At 37.0% G+C, this 18,747-nt stretch overlaps 1 long non-coding RNA gene across 3 annotated transcripts in view; it reads left to right on the top strand.

Annotated features, from left to right (window-relative positions):
• Positions 1-17,908, top strand: part of LOC148127720 (uncharacterized) — a 55,839-nt gene extending 37,931 nt beyond the window's left edge. For all 3 annotated transcript variants that reach the window (XR_015745002.1, XR_015745001.1, XR_015745003.1), the window contains one exon: positions 17,753-17,908. This is a non-coding gene — a long non-coding RNA (uncharacterized LOC148127720). The remainder of the gene's footprint in view (positions 1-17,752) is intronic.
• Positions 17,909-18,747: the final 839 nt, after the last annotated feature.

The following is an 18,747-nucleotide window of genomic DNA, read 5'->3' on the forward strand; positions in this document are numbered from 1 at the left end:
AATAATTTATAATCGGCATTTAAAAGTGAGATTGGTCTATAATTGTTAATATATCTGGCATCCACATCCTCCTTCGGAATTAACGCAATCAACGCCTCCCTCCATGAGTCTGGCATTTTGGCAGCCGAAAGTACTTCATTAAACACTTCCAGCATCAGAGGCCCTACTAAATCTAATGTGGCTTTATATAATTCTACTGGAATCCCATCTGGACCAGGGGATTTATTATTACATTGATTTTCCATTGCAGATTTTAACTCAGACCATGTAATATCCTTATTTAGTAATTCTTTGTCTCCTTCCCCTATTGTTTTATCATTCGTATTCTCCAGATAAGTTCTTATTTTATCCTCATTGATTTCTTCTTTTTATATAATCTTTGGAAATAGTTTAATATAATATCCTTTTTCTTCTCAATCTCATGTTGTGGGATGCCTTTCTCATCTATTAATTGGTGTATCAATCTCTTTTCTTTTTCTTTTTAAGTTTATAAGATAGCCATCTTCCTGGTTTATTGGCGTGTTCAAAATAATTTTGTTTGGACCTTCTCAAGCTAACTTCTAATTTATCTTGTTCAATTAAATTCAGCTTATGTTTGGCTAGTATTAACTGATTTTGTAGTCCTTGGGTCTTAGGGGTTTTTTGTAATTGTGTTTCTAAGTCTTGGATTTGTTGTTGTAACGCGTTTTGTTGGGCATAAATTCTCTTGTTTCTCATAGCATTATAGGAAATTGTTGTGCCTCTTATAATTGCTTTCATAGTATCCCAAATGTTCTGTTTTGAAGTTGTTTCATTATTATTATCTTTTAGAAAATAATTTAGCTCCTCTTTCAGTTTATTAATATACTCTTCTTCGTTTACAATTTGGTTATTTAGTGTCCATCTTTTTTTTATTCGTCTCCTAGCGATAAGATGTGTATATTTAAAGTAAGGTAGGAGAATTGGATCTTGTAGACTGTCAAAAAGAATATTTGTCTGGTTTTAACGTATTTTCTTTTTTCTTCCGTCTCTTTGTTTTTTTTGTTTTTTGTTTTTCTCTCTTTATACTTCTTCTTCTCCTTTTTCGGTCGCAAGACCGAGCGTTTTTTTTTTTTTTTTCCTCTCTTTCTCTTCTTTCTTTCTTCTTTTTCTCTCTCTGTTTCTTATGTAATGTTGTTATGTTATTTTTTTAATTGTAAATTCAATAAAATTTATATGAAAAAAAAAAAAAAGAATTTTAATAATAAAATCAAAAATGCAGCAAAAGTGGCAAATAGAAAAGAGCTGGCATGCAGGCAAAGAAGGTTAAAAAAAGAAACATTTATTTCAAATTGAAGTTTTAATTTGATCACTTGTGCAATATAATTTTTCACTCGTTCTACAACTTTGAATAATATTGTTAAAGTAAAACAAAGGGAGGGGTTGTTTGTTTAAAAGAAAATTATATGTTTATCTGCAAACTCTTAAAACTGGAGTCTAAGGTTTTGGTGATTTGTGTTACATGTTAGAAATTAAATAATTGGGTTTTTTTTTAATAAAAATCTGCATAGAATATTTGGGAATTGTCTGCACAGAAATGTATATATTGATATATACATATCAAAGTTCCAAAATATATTGTGCTAAGAATTCCTTGCAGAATTGTGAACATTAATTATATTAGAGAATTGCACAGAATACATGCACTGTTTTCAAACTTATAAGAAAAAGCCAAGCTGAATATAAAATTGAAAAAACTAACACATTTTTCCTTTTCTTTAGTGATATTCAGAACTATCTGATATAACTGAACAGCAGTCATACTTTTATTATAATTTTTCATATTATAAAAATGAAAATCTCATATTAAAATAAACCAGTGTATGTTTTGATTTCCAGAGAACAAGTTATAATACTCTGCTATGCAAAAATAAGAACATAAAGAGCAGATAAAAGGCTAAAACATTTAAAATCACATAATAAATATGGAGTGGAACCAACCAAAAAATCATTCCTGATTCAGATCTAAAACCCACCTTTTCATTTAAAAATTCTTAAGGTGGCTTTTGGATTTTACAGATTACTGTCAGTTGAAACAAACATTTTTTGCTCACAAAATAGCTGCATATTCATATATAACATGAGAAACAGATTTTCTGAGCCGAGCACTGGTACATGAGATCTAGTTGCTCCAAGTTTGCTCTTTGCACAAAAACAATAGCATATTTGAATCTTGCCATTTGCGAAACGAGCAATTTCAGTCTTTGACAGCAACTTCCATAATTGAATTGGGACTTAATCTGGCTTCCCAATCACTCTGAAATGTTTGCAAGCTACTCGAAGTCCTGACAATACGGTCATTTAATCTATTGATCACATTAGTTCTGAAGCATTAACTTTACGTGTTCTTTAAATAATAAGACATTGGAATGTTGAAGGGAAATTACCCTACTAATGCTAAACACAGCTCCAAATGACTTGCCTAACCATTCCAGTTATGAAGTCAGAAGAATCACAGAGTGAATCTGTAGCAAAGCGGAATCATTTAAGCATCCCCGCCAGACCCCCTTCTTCAAAGATTCCACATGAAAGATAATTATGACTGGCTGCTAAAAGTCAGGCTGAACTTCTTGATGTACCTTGGTTGATTTAGCTTGGGAGTTTCTAATGCTTCTGCCAACACTTCCTTCATTTTAAATCTAAGAAATCTAAGAAAGGAAGTTGTTAGTTCTGACCCAGTTCCAGAAACAGATATAGGGCTTAACAAATCTTGGGCCAGTCTTGAAGTACAATCTTGCACATGTAGAATGTTTAAACAAGAAATTCCCTGCAATGACAATGACTAGTTATAAAGAGGTACTTATTGGGAGCATGAAGAAATAACAGAAGATAACAATCACGAGAAAATAAAGGAAGACAATAATCACAGCCAGAACATTTTAAGTAAAGACTGGTTAAATCAGATGTTATCTTGAATGAAAACTAGGTTTCAGAGCATATTCTGAATTTCCAACACAGGAAATTTAAAGGAAATCCTGCAGGCCTTTTGGAGGATGGGGGTTGATTTTCCCTGTGGTTTTTTTCTTGCTGTTTGTTTTTATTGCTGTTGAATGGGGAGGAAATGGGAAGAAGATTTTTTTTAGGAAACAAAATACAAATTATGTTTATCTAGATCTTTCAGCATGGAATCAACCTCCTACATTCTTAAACAGTACTTCTTCGTAGTGTTTTTCCCACAAGTGTCGAGTCCACCATTTTTCAGATTAGCCAAGTGTTGATCCATTGGTTGTGACAAGAATTGACCAATTGGCTTGTTGCCTAATCCTGATCCCATGGCTGAGAAAGAGTAGCTGGCCCAAAGCCACCCAGCTGACTTTCACGCCTAAGGCGGAACTAAAACTCATACTCTCCTGGTTTCTAGATTGGTGCTTTAACCACAATAGTAGACCAAACTGCCTGTTTTCTTAAGCAGCACTATTCTGCCACATGAAACAAACAAACTGGAGCTTATCTCAAGAGTCCTGATGTTTCCACCTTCACATGGTACATACTTGATACCTAAATCCATGACTAAATTTAGGGCTGATGGCAACAACTCATTCCAGACTCATTTGGTGTTTTGTGAAGAGAGAGGAAATTTACTTGAGACCTGACATAAGACACAGGTAATAAAAAGTTTGTAGAAGATGTTGTGATCAGTACATCTCTACATTTTAATTCTCCTGATCTGAGGGCATTGTTGTACTCTGTCCTTGACACTGCGCCACAAGGACATGGAAACTGACCACATCCTGATTCCAAAACATATGAAATTTGTACATATGCAAGAACAAATAAACTGGAGAATATAATATTATAACAAGTTCACATAACAATGTAGGGAAAGACAAGCCTATTGAGTGGAGATATGTGTGTGTGTGTGTGTGTGTGTATTTGCTATTAAAGCCAGATTCTGTTTTCCCCCAGGAACAAAGACTTCTCTGCCTTACCAAGCTCACTATCATCAGATGACTTCAATCATTGTTTTCAAATTAAGGTCCAGAATTGAAAGCCATTTTCTAACTAAACGCATAGCTGTTTTGAATTAAAGCTATATTGGCTTCTCTTTATCGTCGTATCATAATTTAATTAAATAGGCCTCCTGTGGAAGAATTTGTTCTCTTCTAACATGTCACAAGCAGTAGTGCTTACCAACTCCAGCTGCTATTCCCACATGAAGCATGCCTTTACAATAAGCAAGCAAATACACAGGCTTTCTCCAAAACCACAAGCAAATGCTGGGTGGCTAATTTGTTTCTTCTTGTCTGATATTTTTTCCTCATGGAACCCAATGGCACTTGCCTAAGCCAGCAGAGGTACAATGTAAAGATATCTTGGGGTTACAGGAACAATTAGATTGCTAAATTCTGGTCACAGTTCCTGTTTCTAAATAGGCCTTATAACAGCCTTTTTAAATCTAGTCCTCTTCATATATGTTGTGATTATAACTCCAAGCATCTTTAATGCTGACTGGAAATTGTGTGTTTGCCATTTATCTGGAGGGCACCAGGTTGCATGAAGCTGGCCTACACACTTTAAATTGGGGAATTGGTCTGGATTTGTTGGTCCATTTAGTTTCTTAAATTCTGGGGTCTTAAATTCCCATCAGCCATATCAAGCACAGCCAATGACAAGGAAATGTGGGAGTGGTCGCTCAAAATCCACAGTAGGCATTTGGCTGTTTACTAACCTGATCCACAGAGGAGTTTTAAAAAATTAAATGGCAGGTGTGAAGCTCCACTCCTTTTTATATGTACATGTTAAAAAGAGGTAAGGTTTCTATTAGTCACACCTGCCCTGTCAAGTTTAAACGCTCTGCAGCAGGTGCCAACTCCTTCATTCCATTTCAGTTCTTTGTTGTAGCAGAGGAGATGATTACCCCAAAGTGAATTATTCCAATATACATCTCCATCTTGCTATGACCTACTCACAGTTGTTAGTCTGTTAACACAGAGCTACTAATGGTAGGGCTATTAAATATATCCTGCAAAACTCTGGACAGCAAATGGCTGATCACAAAGAAATACAGAAATTTGTTGACTCTCTGCTGCCATCTAAAGGTCATCCATATTTTTGTAGCCCAGCTCTGATGGTCTTGTAATGGAGAATGAAAAGATTCCTTGTCTCAGCGCTAGAAATGCTCTCCTCTACTCATACAAGGCAAGGCTATGAACTACAGTGATAGTGGGGTTATTCAATATTATTAACTAAGCAGTATTCTATAATATTGTCACCTTAACCAATGATTTGATTCAGATGTCACACCGAAGAGAGAGAATCACTTGGAAAAACAATGAAGCAATTGCATATTAGATTTTTTATGAATTTGTTGAACTTGCATAAGATTACTAATATAAGGGGTGTCAAACTCAAGGCCCAGGCGCCAGATCCAGCCCGTGGGATGCTTAGATCTGGCCCATGGGGCTGCCCAGGAAACAGTGAAGGATTGGGCCGTGGTGCCTCTGCCAGTGAGAACAGAGTTTGCGAGGGCTGTGTGTGGCCCTCTCAAGCTCCATTTTCACTGGCAAAGGGTTACAGGAAGCTGTTGCAGCCAAAAATGGAGCTCAGGAGCCCATTTTTTCTGGCAGAGCACTCAGACTATTGTGTTCTGAGACTTTGCTGAGTTTGTTCCCACTCAGGTCTGCGTTTCCAGTGGGAACGCAGACCGCTCCTATTGGCTGTTGCCATTTAATAGCTGACTATAAAAGGGAGCTGTCAAATGGCATCAGTTGTTGCCGTCAGCCAGCTGCCCTGTTAGCTCGTGGCAGCTGCGGCAACCCTTTATTTTTAAATAAAGTTACTGCTGAATGTTACTTCGTGTTGCCTTCATTCTTCCCACTGCCTATTTAATTTAGACCACCATAGGTGCCCTCCGACAAGAGTGATATCATGCTGGCCATGCCCCCCCCCGCGCCCCCCCAAGTCAAACACAACCCTGATGTGGTGCTCAATGAAATTGAGTTTGACACCCCTGTAAGAGAGATATTTAGAGTGACATGCTTCACATTAATAAAGCATATTAGGATGACGCACTGAAATGATTTAGTGTAGTAATTCATTTTATATGGGCTTTTGCTCACTTTTACGCTCCTTTCCATTGTTTTAATTTGTTTCACCTCTGATTTATCATGAGTGTCCAAATGAGAGAGAATATAAAAATGTGTGTGATGCACAAATTGCACAATTTAATGCAAGTTTATAATAGGGTGAATTTATATGATGTTACTGCATGGGGTGGCCACTATTTTGATATCCTGTAGTTTGCTGAAGACACTGTTGTATTTTTTCTCTCAGAAAATATTTTCTAATGGACAGCTAATAGATGGAATGAAATAAGCAATTCAAGACTAATTTCAGTATTAAATATTGTCAATAGGGCATCATTGAGGATGGTGATGTTGTTGAGAAGATTTTAACTCGCTTAAACTTGTACGTGTTAGAACTGTACAGTCCCTTAGTTGCTAAGTCCCAGAGACAGAAGATGGAAGTAGTATGGTTTTGAAAATATATGCCTCACATTTTATTTAACAGTAATAATTTTCTGCTTGAATGGAGACTATTCCAACTTAATTTCCTTTCATTCATATGTTCTTCTTTGGAATTTTTGGCATTATTATGATCTTTACACTACAGCCTTGGTTACAATAATAGACCATTACATTACATTTTATTCACAGGAAACCTATACATGGATTCTTAAAGTCCTGGCAACTTGAGAGAAGTAAAGTATCCAAATACTGTATATCTAATTATAGATATAAAATATATATCTATATTTTGAGTCTTTGAAAAAAATACAGTGAATCATTATCTGATATAGTTGTTGGGACTGGACTCTCTTGCAGGTTTTTTTCCATTATCAGGAAAAAAAAATAGTTGTTTCATTGTCATTCAGTGACAAAAAAATTACAGCAGTTTTTCATTGCCGTTCAGTGACTAGAAATTCTGCCATTACTCAACCCAATAATGAATTGCTTAGTATTAATTTTGTAATTCACAAAATACATTAGTGTCGTGTTCCCAGATGCTTTGCTGATTCTGATATTTCCAAATTTTGCAAATTAGGAAGTATTTGAAGGTATGAGTATTGCTCCTAGCTCAAAGAGATGTGAATTACAGACAACTTTTTGTTTGTCTTGGATTGTAATTGGAATCATTTTTTCTTCATGTTCCCCTTCCCCAATTCGTTCTGCCGTACCTTCTTTTTTACTATTTAAAGTGGCAACAGTTGTAAGAGCAAATGCAAGAAAATGGAAGGAGGCTCCACGCTCAGCTTTTCTCTACTCTAAAACTATATGAAGAGCACAGCAATCTTCCAGGACAAATTAAAAAATATATATGAAATGATGGTTGCAAAATATAGAGTCAGATAGAGTTAGTAATGGTTAAGATTAAAAGTAGCACATTAAGAAGAAAAGTAGCAAAGTAATTTTGATCACTTTTGGAATTTTGATCAAAAAATAATCCAAATTATTTTGGAAATGAGTAAAGATATCTAAACAAGGAGCCTTCATCAGAGTGAATGAAATAAAAATAAATAAAAGGGATGAAATTATTTGGGAAGAACAATAGTGGCATATTGAAGAGTAGAATTGAAATAAATGCTATAAATGTCAGGAGCCAAGAGAAAATAAATGGAAAGAAAATAATAAATGCTGTGAGAATATTGAAAAGTGGTCAAGCTGAAAGGAAATATGTTGTAATTGGATAAATACTAAAATAGGGACATGATGTGTTAATTGCTTGTTTAATCTGCATTGTATTGTTTTCTAATTGGAAGAATGTAACCCTGGTAACCTAATTGATAACAAAAAGGAATATAAAATGAACCAGGAGGCTGGGATTGGCAAGTTTTTGATCAAAGGCTACAAGAGGAGACAATAATCAAAAAGTGACTGTGGTTTATGCTGGGCAGGGGATGTTCTGACCAGTATTTTGTGCTTTAGGGTAAAGAAAAAACATATATAAAAAAAGAAGTTTGTTGCATGTTTAGAGAAAGTGTGTGATAAAGTATGAATCTTTGAATTATGAAATGTTTTGGCTCGTATGGAATTGAAGCTCGATTGCTCTATGATAAAAGAAAGCATGTGACGAGTAATAAGTGGTTGTTGTGAGGAATGAATGGTTGTCAAAAAATGTGAAAATGGCTTCTGTCTACTTTGGTCATGGAAGTTATTGTTGATGGGTAAGGGCAAATATAAATACAGGTAGTCCTCAACTTACAACTGGTTGCTTAGTAACATTCAAACTTAATGGTCGACCTCCCTAGAGCTACTTACAAAGTTTCAAAGAGCTACTTACCAGTTTCAAAGTTCCGATGGCTGTTCCCCCCTCCCCATGGTCCCATGTTCACATTTGGGGGCACTTGGCAGCCAGCCCACATTTGCAAACTTTTGGAGTGTCCCACATTCCCTTTGTCCATGATTTATGATGTTTTTTGCCACAAGCTGAGGGCTAATTCTGGTTTCCATGTGTTTTAGTTAGGCCCTTTTCTTTCTCTTCTTTTTCTTAACTCGTGTCATTTTATTTGGCTTGCTATTTCTTTCTCCTTTTCTGTGTGTTGCATTATGCTGCAAAGGAACAACGTCATGGACCTGAGAACAATTCTAAGAAATTAAAACAGAAGAGCAATAACTGTCAAACCACACTCAGAGTTTGTTTTAATGTTCTTGGTCTTGTTAATAACCAAAAAGCATGAGCAGCCTGGGCGGACAATCTTTGCTTCTTCTCAGGGTACATTAAATCATTCGCTGAGAAATTTGGGGAATGATGGGGTGTCCCATATGAATTCTTTCCAGCTGTTGGTCGTCTTTCGAGGAAGAGATGGAGCAACCTTTCTGTCCTGGATCCCTTCTGGCTTTTCCCTTAAGGTGATAAACTTATTATCATTTATTGGTATCTCTGCTGACTAACATGTAACCATTTTCATACTGTATAATTTGCTCACCTCATGTTCAAAATACTTGATTTATGTCCTTCTGCTAAGCGCAGTGTTCATGCTTGACAGATAAGGAATCTTAGTATATTTCTCCCAAGCCTTCTTCACTGAAAAGCTTCCTTTGTTATGCAGACTGGGATTGGGTCTGCTGTAGCCATGCTACCCTCTGTAAATCAGGATGCCCTGCTCCTGTTATCCATATACTTGTGCCTGTAATTTATTTCAGTTCATACAAAGTCCCTCATATCACATTATCCCTTAGAGCAGTGACAGATTTACTATATATTCTTTTCCAAATGAGATTTTTAATTTAATAGAAGTTGCTGTATAACAGAATGATTTATTACAGTGTGTGTGGTGATGTCTTGGCAAATGACAGCACACCTCAATAATCTGGCAGGCCTCTATCCACAGAAGTGGTTTAGCGTTGGGAAAGTTCAGCTTCAGTTGCTGTGGCGCAAGAGTTTTGTTGGTTTCTCCGCCCCATTTCATCAAACCAGCAGTAGAGAATGCCCAGACAAAGCCAAATTATATATATTTGGGGCACATCGTCTTTCCACAACTCTTGTTTTGTTTTCATCTAAGAAAAAATGATGTTTGTGTGTAATGTAGTCTAAATCAACTGTTTCAAAACATGTTTATCTGCTTTCCATTCCATATTTGTTGAATTGATTTCCAAGGAAGCGTGTTAGAAAAGGGATGATAAGTCTCAAAAATGGAGGAAAAAAAAAATCAGAAATAAAGACCTCTGTCTCCCCTCTTCCTTCCCCCTGTGTGTGTGTGTGTGTGTGCCTTCCAGTCAGTCTTAACTCCTGATGACTTCCTAGACAAGTCTATGCAGTTCTCTTGCAATATGTCAGAAGTAGTTTTCCTTGCCTTCTTCCCAGGGCTGACAGACCCAGCTGTGTTTGTGCCTAAGGTGGAACAATTACTCATGGTCTCCCAGTTTGTTTCTTTAACCACTAGATCAAACTGTCCCTCTAATAATGGCTTAGCTTTTAAATATTGAAGTTAATATCTATTCTGGATCTTCTTGGGGTTTGTTTTTTTTAATACAGTGATTCTATGCCTTAGATCTTAGGTGTATTCAAGTCCTCATGAAAACAGTGAAAGTTATTTGAGATTATTTTACCTTTAAAATAGACCTGAGATAGAGATTAGATAGAGACAGACATTATTTGATTATATTCTCAACACAAAGCAGGATCATCGAGTCGGCTCTGAAGAAGAATATTGGGCATGTTCACACATCTGATTAGCATCAGGTAGAATGCTTTTTTTTAAACTATTTTTGGATAGAGACAAAACTACTTAACATTACATATGGCATATCAAAATACCATAATCATATTTTCTGTTCATGCTTTTTATAATGTGGGTCTATTACATATAACATTATGGGAAATGTGCTACTCTTCAGATCTAAAGCAGGAAACGTGCTATGATATGGGTGGGTCTCTCAGTTGTTTCTTAAAGAAGCTATGATCGCATCCTGTTGCCACCTCATTAATGCTTCCTTAATTCAGATGTACATTTTCTGGAAGTTCACAGTGATTTTGTTCCTGGAGTTTGATAATCTGTGGAGTTTCTGGACTATTGATTGAGAGTTTAGGGTTGTAGTGTAAGTAATAACAGTAATAATTCTGTTTGAGTCCAGTCCACTATGCACAGATGGATTGGACTCAAGCAGAACTAAAAGCCCTGGATAGAAAGACCAGAAAAATAATGACATATATTTGACAATAATGACTTCATCCATGCAGCGATGTTGATGGACTTTACTTACTAAGAAAAATAAGTGGGTATTACAAGTGCACCAGAGAGTTATGTACATTAATATAATAAAAATGCCCAATAAAGCAAGCTTTGGAATAATATCTGAAGAACAGTGAAGAAGATGCATTGAAGGTAGTATACAATGAAGGCTTGCTGAGTGCTGAAGAGACCAAACTGGCTTACAGGAAAGAATAGAAAAGAGACATGGCAGGACATATTACATGGCCACTACATTAACAATAGCAACAGCACTTAGACTTATATACCACTCTGTAGTGCTTTACAGCCTTCTCTAAGCAGTTTACAATGTCAGCATATTGCCCATCTGTGTCCTTGTTTTACTGACCTTGGAAAGATGGAAGACTGAGCCCACCTTGAGCCAGTTAGGATCAAATTCCTGGCAGTGGACAGAATTATCCCGCAATACTATGTTCTAACCACTGTGCTGCCATGGCTCTTCTTTTTAAAAGAAAAAAAAAGTAACAGGCAACAAAGATAACAAAATCTGGCAATGGCTAACAGCAGAAACATTGAAGAAAAACACAGAGGGGCTAATTCTGGCTCCACAAGACCAATCCTTAAGAACAAATACATACAAAGCCAGAATTAAGAGCACCATAAATGCCACCTTTGAAAAGAAGCTGAAGAAACAGTGGGCCACTTTTAGCTGCTACAAGATTGCACACACCACAGCATGACAAAAGAGCAACAATAGTACATTTGAGAATCTGCATGAGGTACAATTTGCCAGCAAGTAAGAACATAAAACATAAAATAAAAAATAGAAAATAAAGAAGCTAAAGTGCTCTGGGATTTTAGAATTCAAACAAACATTTGCCACACAACATCCCAGGCTGATGTTTGAGCCTGAACACCTCAGGCTCAATTGCTGATTTAAAAAAAAAACTAATTCAAAAAAGTTTGGACAGGAGACAACAGAATAAAAGAGAAAAAATAGAAGAAAATCACAAACTACAAATACCTGTAAATAGAAATAGAATGACTGTCGCAAAATAAAACAAAGTAGTAATAGTAAAAGGCACCTTGGGTACAAGCCCAAAACATCTGTAGCACCATTTGAACATATCAACATTGAACATATACAGCATAGCTTTACATGGATGACTTGAAGTTCTGTGGGAAAACACCCTCTAAAACAGAATTGCTGCTCAATACTGTTGGTATATACAGCCAAGATATCTTAAAGGAGTGTGCAGAGACAAATGTGCCACGCTCACCATCAAACAGGGAAAAATAGTAAAAACTGAAGGAATCAAGATGCTCAATGAAAAAACTGTAATGAGTCTGGATGAAGAAGGTCACTATAACTATCTGGGTATGGGGATAAAAATCCCAAATCCAATCTAAACATCTGCCTAATTGGGTTACCAACAAAAATAATGCTTACACTACAATACATAGGGCTGATTGACTACAGTTAAGAACAAAAGACAAGGTATTCAGAATTAAAATATTCATAGTAAAATAAAAATACAGACTAAAACCATACTAATCAAATAAACCAGACTATCTTTATTATCCTATCATTTAATATTGCCCCTCCAGACTCACCTAGTTTTCAGAAGTTTCGGGTGGAAGTCAGCCTGATATTTACTGGAAGGTTATCTTGAGACTTCCACCAAGCAGTTCTGGCTACAGGCCTCGCAACAGCTTCTCTAAGAATGAATGAGTTGGGCAGAAAGAATATTTCAATGTCAAGCCATAGAGTACATTGGATACAATATGTATTGACTAGCTCATTTATTGTACCTGGAATCTATTTTTTTAATAAACTTTATTGAACTTTTATTACATTAAAAACATAAAAATATATCACTCAATAACAGCAATTTGTAGTGCTTATAACAATAATTTGTGTGTTATTTACAGGTATTAATTTATGCGTAATTGCATTCTTATTTTATCTATTACTTATATTTGATAACTACCTACCTTTAATCTATCTCCGTCCTATCCAGTTATACCATTTTTTCCACCCCTTGTAAAATATCAAGCCTCTTTATCTTTTAAACTCAATGTTAATTGTCCATTTACTCAGTGTTAATTGTCCATTAAAACTCAGTGTTAATTGTCCATTTCTGCACAGTTCATAACTTTTTGTATAACAAAAGTTTCTCTGAGGGTATGCATGGCTGTTTCCAACATTGGGCAAAGCAATCCTGGCAGCAGTTAATATGTGTAATAATAAGTATTTTGTGCCCTTTACATATTTTTTTAATTGTACCTGGAATCTAATAGGAAGCCTAGAGCAGAGGATTTATGTGTTTGTGTAGAGCAATGCCAGTCACTAATTAGGACATTGCATTCTGGACTAACCAAGTTTCTTAGTAATCGCCATGGGAGATTCCATGAAGAAGACAGTGCTCTAGACTGGGTTCACTTTTGGAGGTGTTTTTTTTTTTGACTAATGCACCACTGATACTGCAATAAAAACTGGAATCTAACTGAAATGGAAATTGGAAGAAATACAGTAGGTGATACATTAATTAGAATTAATTTATTCATTTGATTTAAATGGAAGTATATATAGATATAACTGCCTTGTCTTGTCAGGGTTAAAAGCTATTTAGATTTGGGAAGCATAATTCAGGAATTGTATATTTATTTAAGCATCGTCACTGAGCAGTCTCTCTGTCTTTTGTTTTAGGAAACACCAAAATGTGGTTTAGTCATCATAAGGATCAGTTTAGTCATTGGGTGGTCAGTATTACTAAATATTATGCAGCATGGAAGATTTAATTTTCAGCAAGTGCAATAACTGTAATATTTTTTTGTTGTTGGCATATGTAATTCAGTATTTTATATTTATGAAGATAAACATTTCTGAACAGTTTAATGAGTAGCGAGGTAATTTTCCCATTAAAACTCAAGGCCCTCCACATTTTTTAATAAACACTAAATTCACTGCCATATGTGTTTGTGGTTTTTCAGTCAAGATTGCAGCAAGTTACTTTGAAAGCTGCTTCAACATTCTGCTCAGGAGCCAAAACCACCAAAGTCTTATGAGCCATGCTATTTTAAAAAAGGAATATTTTAAAACATCTGCAAAAACTCTATTTTGTCCATCAAATTTATTACATAGTTAGGAAATTGGAGGACAAGGTCATATCTAATATTCTAAAGGGTTATAAATATTTTAAGACAAGCTAATTTTGTGCCACCAATTTCCCTGACCTGATAGAAATACAATCTCTCCCTGAATGGTTGCAATAAAGTTTCAGCAGTCTTTTGGAACCTAACAACATGTTATAGGAGATGTCCTGCGTCCATTTTTCACATCACTTCCATAGCTCTTGGCTGCTATTTGCAGCTTTGGAGATATGGAAAGAGATGGAACCTGATGATACCTTATCGTTATTAGCAAATATGGTTATTACCAAATATGATCAGAAAGAGGAAGCTGGAAACATATTGGCAGTAGCCCCACATCTCTCAGAAATACCTTAAATTTGATAGGATATTTCAGAATATGTTAGAGGCAATTGAAAGAGAGAATGCACCATGGAATTAGTTTTCCATTTTGAGTGTGAAATTGCCAAGGAAGCAAACCCCCTTCCTCTTTTTATGAGTGGGTGTTCCACCTTGTGATAACGTAATATCCAGATCATCTTGAGTTTAAAGGTGCAGTTTTGATTCCTTCAGCACTTCTAGCTGTTGCTATTTCTTCAACATTTTCCCAACAGCTTAATTCTGACAAGAACCACACAGGAAAGGTAAAATACACTCTGTTTATGTCTAAGATGCAATATTTACTCATTCACTTTAATGTCTGACTTGCATTCCTGGTTTTTCCTCTCCCTGAATATCTTGGCAAATCTACCATAACCATGAGAATTAGATTATAAGCATGCAGTTACAAAATAAAAAAGAAAGGGGAATCTCCTTCATAACCTTCATAAAGAGAGTAAGGTTGCATGCTTGTGAGAAATCTAAGCCAAAAGACTTTTAATTTTTTCCTAGCAAATATTTGCTGGCACTTTAAGAATGATATTATTCTATACAGTATTTGAAGATATAGTATTTGACAGTTACATGTGATTGAATATCTCCCAAACACTTTTTGAATTGAATACCAGCTAGCATATTTTACAATTCTGTTTATACCTTGTTTCTTCCTGCACAGCTCAATCCATTTGCCAAAGTAAAAAAAGTCTCTAAATAAATATTAAAACAGTACTCATTTGTAATGAAACAACAGATGCTAATGTGCTGAGTGCTAGACAGAAGTGCTTTGGGTAGCAACCTCTCAGGAATTGTGCATTTGAGGTGGGAGCCTGACATGCCCCTGTCGGAATCTGTCTTGGAGGGGGAGGCCGAACAGATGACAGGGAGTGGGAGTGTGGCTCCATTGGCCGTGGAAGAAACTGGGGAAGGGCAAAGTCTGGCTGGGCAGAGCAGGGGAGAGGTGGAGCAAGGCAGAGGGAATTCAGAGGAAGACCCAGGCCCATCCCCTCTTCATCCTGGAGCAAGCAGAGAAGAACAGAGAAGGGAGCAACATGAGTTGCGTGGCTCACAGGAGAGGAAAGGGCCCTGATTCCCTTCATTAGCTGCAGCTGGGAACACAGTGTATAAAAGAGGAACTTGCACAGCAAGTTGTTGGGAGCAAATGTGAATTTATCTGGTATCATTGGGGCTTATAACTGTTCCTGATGTCTTCCCAACTGTGTGAATTTTGATGTGCTTTGAAGTTTGAAATTCCGTCTCCTGCCCTGTCAAGTTACTTACTTCAGCTTGGTGTTTGGATTTTAAGTTATGGTTTGTGTGTACCTTGTTTTGGGCTGAATTTTTCACAGTTAAAGGCTGTTCCTGGGGGAGTTTTTCTCCAGCTGGAGGTAACCTGGACATTAGGGGCAAAGTTGGAGATAATAAAAGGATCTTATTGCTTATTTGACTGTGTTGCCTTTGTGCCATGCCCTGGGTCATCACAGAAATGTACTTTCAGATTTGCAAGATCCTGTTAATGTAACTGTACATTAAAGTAGGATTAGCACATCTGGCCATGTTTTCTGTTGGATCTATTTGCAGAGCTGCCACAGACAGGAAGGGGTCAATCTATTTTCTAAAGCGCCTGTAGGCCAGACAAAGAATAATGGATGGAACCTGAACAAGAAGAGATTTAACCTGGAAATAAGGAGAGACTTTCTAACAGTGAAAACAATCAACCAATGGAACAGGTTGCCCTCAGAAGTTGTGGGAGCACCATCACTTGAGACCTTCAAGAAGAGATTGGACTGCCATTTGTCAGAAATGGTGTAGGGTCTCCCACTTGGGTGGGGGGTTGGACCAGATAACCTATAAAGTCCCTTCCAACTCTGATTATCTGTTATTATTATTCTAATCACCATTTATTTATCTTAAAGATAAAGAGTTGCTTCACTAGTCCTTTGTTAGGTTCCTTATTCCATCTCCAGGAACACACCCAAATAATTCCTTCAATGTTTATTGTTTGAAATTGGTTCATTAAGCCAAATCATGACATTATTATCAATAAACAGCTGAATAAATCAACTGAATCCAGCTAGAAGTTGCATGATTGGTGTCAGATCCTTTGGCACATCTTTCCTTGGAGACTGTCATTTACAACTGGGATCTTTTCACAGCTGTTGTGCAAGTGGACAGTTCAATTCAAATTTCACTTCCAGGAGAGTCTGTTGAAATCATGAAATGTTAACTTCCTACCACTGACTAGTTATCAGATAACACACATACAGCTGAAGCACTGTAGAAGAGATAAGGTGTCAAACAAGACTTAATATTCTTCAAAGGATGAGCTCATTTTCATAAGTACTAAGAGAATTGAAATGGAAAGCTGCAGGGAAGGGCAGCTTATTTATTCCTTTCTTCCCCGTAGCCAATTTATTCCTTTCTTCCCCCTAGCCTTCTTGTTAAATATCTAATTAATACAGCAGGAAATGTACATTGTTTTTTAATGCTCCGACAGAGATGCAGGTAAGTGAGATACCTGACAGTGAGTTCATTTAAAGGAATATATTTCAGAGAAAGATTGTTGTATTCAAGCCATAATTTTATGCTTACTTTTCCAACTAAGAAATTTACTTTGTTCATTTATTCAACATTTAAAGTTGCATTCTTAAGCATAAATATAATGATGACATCAACAATGAACTACATTGCCAACATATATCTAACATATTTAACTTTCTTCATGGTCATCTGTGCTGCAATATTGCAAATATTTGCTATCCCCATTGAAATGAATGTATAGCTGACTCCCAGGTTCATAAAACATAAATTTCCATTTTTAAAGGCATATTTTGTCAAAAGCTCAAATTAGTACTTTTCAGGCATATGTATGTATGTATGTATGTATGTATGTATGTATGTATGTATGTATTTGTGGGCTTCAAAAATTTTAGCAAAGGGTTCTCTGCCCTGTTGCTGGGTGGGTGTGGCCATGGTAGGCGTGGCCTAGTTGGCCTTCTGCACCACAGGGGGCATTTTTGACCTCCCCAGGCTCCGGAGGTTTTCCTTGAGCCTCTGGGAGGGCGAAAATGGCCTCCCCAGGCTCCGGAGGCTCTATGGAAGCAGGAAACAGACCCATTTCTGGCCTTCCCAAACTTTCAGGAGGCCCATTTTTCACCCTCCCCAAGCCTCCATGTGTGCTCTGCACTTATCTGCATCCAAAACAGGCTGCATGGGGACTTCTGGGAGGGGAGGAGCGGGGTGGGCAGGGCCAGCCATGAGTGGGATTTGAGGGTTCTCTGAACTGCGCAGGATCTTAGCTAGGGGGTCTCCCGAACCCCTGCAAACCCCCAGCAGCCCACCCCTGTATGTATGAACATATGAACTTTCTGAATGAATTCAGGAAAGACTTCTTTGAAATTTTGCAGCTAAACATTCTTCTCTCCTGCATCAAGCCTGATTCTGCTGGGACTAGAGATACTGAGCTGAGCGGACGTCAGATGATTTCTCCATTTCTTTGCTTTTTCCCTTTAGCCTCTCCATTTCGGTCTCCGTGGCTGATTCTGTGCCATTGTTTATTTATCTTGATCATTTCAGAGCCAAAGCTAACAGAGCAAAAGATCGTGTAACTGCTCATCTTTGAACCCCTCTCGTCAAAAGCAACACCAAGATTACCTAAATCTCGAAGCGGTCTTCTTTCAATCATCTCCCCATGTCCTTATCTTAATGTCATGGTTATGGGAATTAACAGTGTATGGCATGAGTTTGGACGACTGTCCAAGAAATATCATAATGAAAACATTATATTTCTTCATATAAAGATGTGTGTTCTCATAATAAAATGAATACTTCACAGTCTGTCATTTGCCTTCCTCTTCTTTCAGCAAATTCAAATGACTGGAGTAAACATGTAAGTTGTATTCTCATTTTAACATATGCTAGATTCCACTATTGACCTTGTGATGGCCATTTCCCAGATTTAAGGTAAGACCTCCCAATTTCCTGCAGTAAAGGTGGGTGGCTTGACCATAAATCTCTGACTTGTCATGTTAAGGTATTTAGGAAATGCCTTGCAAAAGCAAGATGCAGAATAAATTGGTACACGGACGTGACAAACTTCACCACCCCTGAACTCTAGCTGGTGCAGTTTAGATACTATGCTCCTCTTGCTCCACTTTACCTCCTTCATACTATTGTGTTTTGCTAAGATTTTGAGGAATCAGAGAAATTTGAGTCAGTCTGGATTGGAATACCCAATCATTTTTCTAGGGCTCCAGTATTGGGTAGGGCTGTTCCAGCATCATGACTTTGCCTTCAAGGCTAGCTTTAATAGGTGCAATGGATGAATTTCACACCCAGCTTGCTTTGCCTAGATGAGATCAAGCTATTGCCAATCTAGGATGCCAATCTCCTTAGCTTCACTGATGGAGCTTTGCTCCCAGACATCCACACGAATAGTAGCAGTTGTAGAATAAAGTACAGCACTCAAAGGAGATGACACCTGCGATTCTACCCATTATTCTGAAGGCAGGAGTGGGATTCTACCAATTCGGACTGGTTCAGGCAAACTGGCTGCTCCGGTGATCATTTGG

The sequence above is a fragment of the Pseudonaja textilis genome, chromosome 1, assembly GCF_049901715.1.
Source record: "Pseudonaja textilis isolate UNSWEBS1 chromosome 1, rPseTex1.2, whole genome shotgun sequence".
Taxonomy (NCBI): domain Eukaryota; kingdom Metazoa; phylum Chordata; class Lepidosauria; order Squamata; family Elapidae; genus Pseudonaja; species Pseudonaja textilis.